We start from the raw sequence: 6,000 nt of genomic DNA on the forward strand, positions 1-6,000 counted from the left end.
CCAATGAAGAATCACTCTGGGCGGCCAAGAAGTGCCTTGTGCCATACCTGTAGTGTGTTTGTACATCTGAAAGGAACAATTAGTCCCACTAGGGAGGTGCTTTTCTTTTAAATGGAGTGTTGTTAATCCCAGCCAACAGATGTTTTTTCCTGTATATTTTCTCAAAGATACAAATGATAAATTTAGACCATGGAAATGTGAGTTTCCTTGAACAGCTGGGACTGTGGCTACACTATTTCTCCCCAGGATCCTGATGTGCATGTTGCCCATAGCTCTGCAAGCCTGATGGGTAAAGTCAGACACTGCCTTTATCTTTTTTGATGGGGGAAGATTGTTTTTTTTCAATATGGAAAGTCCCTATCTCAAAGGTGGGGGGTCTCTCTCCCATTCATCCCTATGATTCTTTTGCCCTGGAATACAACAGAGTGTGCTCATGTCTGGCCTGTCTGCATTGCTGTCATTGCATCTGGGGCCAAAACGATGAAACCCTAACCAAATACTGAACTTTTAGAAGCTGTGGAATATGTTGCACAAACTGCAGAGAACAACTTTGACCAAAAGTTTACTGCTTGTCCTTATTTTTTGCCTTTTTCTTTTTTTGTTCCTTCCTAAGCCAGCTCTACTTTCCTCAATGTGAAATACAGACAGATCTGCACCCTGGGTGCACACTTTCTGGGACTGTTGAAATGGTGTTTGGGTGTTGATAGCAGTGTTTGAGTGAGCTGCTGGTCAGAGAAGTGAATGCTATTTACTATTTATGTTGAGTGTGTCTTAAAAAAAATGGGAAAGGTCACCAGAGGGCTAATGAGCAAAAAAGACTTTGTGGAGCAAACTGAAGACTAAAGACTGTATGAGTCTGACATAGAGGTGAATGGTTCTGTGTGTGGACACTGTGATCTGGGATATTTAGCCATTGTGGTTTTAACCTGCCTCTTCTCCTGTAGGAAAAGGCATCTTTGCCTTTTTTAGAGCTGAAACAAAATCAGATCCATCCTCTGCCACAGTCAGTCAGTGCTGCTGAAGTCTGTGAGCATCAGCATTCCCCAGGCTCACGAGGTGCTTTCTGTGTGCATCAATCAAACAGTACAGAGCTGTGCCTCTGTGAGATGGGGGAATGCTTTAGAGGGGATGATGGATCTTCTTGTGGGATATTCAGATTTTTATTGCCAGATAAAATCTGCTCCCTGAGGATCACCTGATCACTCACAAATTGATCTGTTCTAAACATCTCCCCTAAAGCTCTTTAACCAGTGGATTTTATAAGTCTTGGGAGGCACTAATTCTTTTTCAGATACTGTAATGGCCATCAAAATGAGCAAAGTATCCTATCATAGGCATTGTGACCTGAGGATGGGATTGAAAGGTGTCTGAAGGTTAGAGAAGGAAGAAGAGAACTTATAAGTGGTGGAAATGCATAAGGATGTGTCATATTTTTATTTTTGTAAGTCTGATTCTCTAAGTGCTTGTAAAGTACTTTACTGTTGTATATGTGGTGATGCAGTAGCTCACAATATCCTTTTATTTTTGTATATTCCTTCCTCCACCATAATCCCTTTCTGTTCAACTCATAGAGAGTAATTTAAGAAGACAAAATTTATATATCGTAATAAAATGCTCAAACCCTCATGCTGATGTGTGCAGAGTTTCCTTCCTCTTCCATATCCCTTGGTGCCTAATGCCCTTTTTGTTTCTGGTGTGTCCATCCCTTTCTGTGGATTTCAGCCCAGCTCCCATGGATGGGTGGCTGTGGCACAGTCAGTGCTGTGATGTGCAAACCCTGCTCTGTGTGCCCAGGGAAAGCTGAAAAGCTGAGGAGGAACTCTCAGAGGCAGTTTTACCTTTCAGGATTTCCCTGGTTGTCAGTTTGACCATTTCTTCACTCTAAATTTCCCTCTTCAGCTTCATCTTGTTCTACCCAGGTATGAAGCCCTGGTGTTGGATCTAGACAATTCCTCTCCCAGGTTTTCCATGGCCTTCAAGGGCAGGAAGAACCCACACAGTGCTTATTTCATATCCAGGTATACACGTTCCAGTGCACTATTGGGATCCCTCCTGTGTCCTGGCTTCCCAACTCCCAGTGGTGGATGAGCTGCCCTGGGGCTGAAACCCTGCCTGGCCATGAAGTGCATTTTAAAGCCATGGCTGTAAATGCCTCAGGCTCACCAGCCAGCCCTCAGTAGAACACTCCTTTGTCTTCCAAGACCCAAGATGTCTGCAGGGAGAATCTGACACTAATCCTTATGGAAAAATGAGTGGATTTATAGGGATGAAGTCAGTAGGTTTGGATGAAAAGGGCTGTAAAACTCTAAGGAATGGAAAGGAGAAGCAAAGCCATGTTATGCAAGAATTTGCTTCAGCTGCAGCCTAAGTGCCCGTGTCCTCATCCCAAGCCTTTGACAGAAATTATGGCTGAACTGCTCCTAGGATGAAGGATGGGAGACAAGCTCATGGCTAAGAACCTGAGGAAACACAACAGCTTGGAGAAGGCAGGGGTTGTGCAGGCCGGGCGAGCTCACTGGCTGACACCCGAATGCCAGATGAAGGACATGTGCATCCACTCCTGCTATTCAAATAAAACCATAAAATGTGAGTGCTGTCCAATGAAGATTCCTGAGGTGGCAGCTAAATCTTCAGCAGCAAAAGCAGTATTAGATGCAGGATATGTGTTTTGGCAAGTGTGCTCAGATGAGCTAACCCCTAAGCTAGAGGCTTTTACTGTGCTAGTTGGATGTTGTAAATTTAAGCAGACGATGCTTGGTATTAGTTTTGCTCCTGGGATATTTCAGAGAGTAATTGCACATATCTCTGAGGGATTACAAGGTGCTGAAGTTATAATGGATGGACTTTGAATTTAAACTAGATGCCTTTAGGAACAGAAGGAAAGGTTTAGGCTGGTTTTACAGACAGCAAGAATGCTGAATATAAAATGCCAAAAGCCTCACCTAAAAGAATTTGCTGATTATGGGCAGCTACAAATTAAATAATAATAAAACTCCACATGGCTGAGATCCCTATTCCACTCAACAAAGCAGAGCTGTAAGGAAACAATAGATGCCTTCATCAAATTTCATTCCACAGCTATTTACAGTTAACAAACAATGGAAAGATTTGCTAGAGAAAGACCCTTACCTGATCCTGGAGCAGTAAAAACGTCCCCCTGCTGCCAGACCATCATTCCAAATACCATGTGCAAGACTTTAGGCTGGGTCTGTGCTCTCCATCAGCAGATGGCAATGTCACAGCCTGGACCTGCAGGAGTGTCTTTGGAAGTTCTAGGCAATGCCAAGCAGCTGGATGTTATATTGTCCTCAAAAATGTCAGGAATCTCTTGCAATGTGAAGGAATCACCAGAAGCATGCCTGGAGTGATGTCACCTATAGGAACTGTCTCCTCTGGCACAGAACACTGAACTGTCACTTAATGCAGCTCCGTGGGGAGACTGGAATGGAAGGCTGTCACAGCAGGTACATCTCTGTCCCCTGAGCTGACCCCGTGGCTTCACAACTGTCTCCCCAAGAAACCATTCCAGGATGACTGAATCCACCTGGGGTGCTTCAGGTGCAGCTCTGCAACCTCCTGGTGCCCTGTGTGGCAGGTTCAGTGCCCCAGGGGCACCTTGGCCTCAGCAGCTGAGCCCCCAGGGTGGCTGCATGGGGCCTCTGGGTGCTTGCCAGGGTGGCAGGATGGTGACTTCCAAGGCTGGCACTGCCAGCTGCCCTCAGCAGTGTCTGCCCGGCCATGGGACGTGGATCCAGTTCTGGTTTCCATCCCGTTGCTTGTGGGAGCAATTCCCACTGCAGATGCAGCCCCTGCAAATCCTCCACAGCCTGGCAGCAACGTGGCTTGGCCACCACACTGCCCAGCCCCAGCTCTGCTTCTAAATCCCCTGGTGTGGTGACACTGCAGAGGAGCAAGGACCTGCCCCAGGGCCGTGCATCTTCTGCCAAAGCTCTGAGTCTCCTTCTCCTGGCAGCAAGCCCAGCCACAGCAGGGAAATTAATGCAGGAATGGCTTGTTCTCAAGTAGGATAAAGGGTCCTGGAATTGCATTTTTGGGGTGTAAAGAGGGAGTTTTATGTGCTCTATTTTCTGCTTCTAATAATGATATTTGATCTAAACAGTTCCACGCCTTGGAGTCCACAGCAGATGGGGAGTTCACATCTACGAGGATGAAAATGCTCATCCTGCCAAGCCTTTGATTCTCATCGTATCCTTCCTACTCTGCAAACAGGCGGACAGCACATTTCTAGCACAAAAATATCCTCCTCTCCAGCTAACCACCTCCAGATTCCCTTCCTGAGCCTGTTCTGAGCCTGGTGATTAGACATTTCTATATACATAAACATTCAGATCATCTCCCCAAGGTTCTTCCTGTCTCACAAGCAAATCCTGAGACCAGCAGCTATTTGCAGCTCCTTGAAATACAAAAGGGCTCCTTCCAAGTTATCTGCTGTGGTTGGGGCTCTCCATGCCCCTCTCCCCAGGGCTCCTGGCTGCACCCTCCCATCCCAGGACAATGAAATGCCCATCACTCCTTCTCTGGAGACCAGACTGCTCCAAACACCCCGTGTGTGGCTGCTGTTGATGGTCAAGGGACTGGGAAAGGGTCAAGCCAAGGGACTGTGTAGACTGGGGAACATTTTGGACTGGGAGTGCCTGGGCATAGGCACACTTGGCAGAGGGAGGTTGCAGAGCCGTGCCAAAACCCACACAAAGCAGTGGAGGAATGAACAACAGACGCACACGCGTGTGCAAGCTGCTTTCTCTTTGATGGAGGATTGTGGAAACATTACCTTCCCCTGGGGCTTCGCAGTGAAATAACCTGATTATTCATGAACCAGCCAGAATCATCAATCCCTCATTTATCATTTTCAACATAAATAATAAGGGCAAGAGAGGAACACGCCAGCAATAAACTAGTTATAGATGTAGTGCTGAAATCTGCCCATATCCTTTAAATATGCCCCCAGTTACTGATAACAAACAGGGATCCAGCCGACTCCTCTCCTGATTCCTGAGCGTTGGATTACAAAGGACACAAGCCAGCACTCAGCCTTGTGTCAGTGAAAGTCCATTTGGCGCTCGCGTGGGCGGCCAGCTAGGAAATGGCAGCAAATTTAAAAAAACCCACATTTGTCTTGCTGACAAATGCCTCCAGGAAATAAAAGCCTTTGTATTCTTCTTTGACCTCTTCCACTCACAGATGGGTTTTGCTGTGCTTCCGACAGCGATTCTTTTTTAGCGCCTGCACTTCCAGGATATTTATTTTATCTGCTGACGAGCACGGCTCGGAGAGGCCACGATGCACATCATATCATGGGGCTGTTGTGGCTGAGGAGGATGGCCTTGGATGGGCAGAGCTGGGGTTTTAACTTCAAGTCCAGCTGTGGATGAGGCATTTTGGGATGGTGGCGTCTCTTGGAGCGCCCTTGGCTGGTTGAGCACCAGCTTTACCCTGAGACACACATTGACCCAGAGGAGAGAGCACCCAGAGCCATGCAGGTCCCTCAGTGTCTGGGAGAGGAGTTGAGCATCCTTCCAGCTCCAGTGTGAGCCTGTTTTCCAAGTGAACTGAAGGAGGAAACGGAGGAGCAGCCTTTGAGGCTCAGGGTGCTTTGCTGAGCAGAGCTCTGCCCTGAACTCTGCAGGCTCTCCTTTCTGAGTCCCCCAGGGCTCGTTCTGGCAGCACCAGCCCCGTGTGTGAGCCCAGCCCTGGCTGAGGCACTCTGGTAATGAGCCACGCGTTCCCAAGGCCCCCTGGCTTGGCAGGGACCCTCTGGAACCCGGCTCTGCCAACGGGCAGCCCCGCTCAGCACTTTTGGGGAAGGTTTCTCTTGCCCTCCCCCTGCCACTCACTGCACTCCTCCAAGGGTCTCTCCTCTATGTGCACTCTGAAAGAAGCAGGGAGGGAAATGACAGTGTGTTTAAACACTGCCTAATGGTGAAAAAGAACATCTGGAGAACAGCCTTGTCCTTCACAGAGTCCTCCACCTCCACATCT

The sequence above is a fragment of the Camarhynchus parvulus genome, chromosome 15, assembly GCF_901933205.1.
Source record: "Camarhynchus parvulus chromosome 15, STF_HiC, whole genome shotgun sequence".
NCBI lineage: Eukaryota > Metazoa > Chordata > Aves > Passeriformes > Thraupidae > Camarhynchus > Camarhynchus parvulus.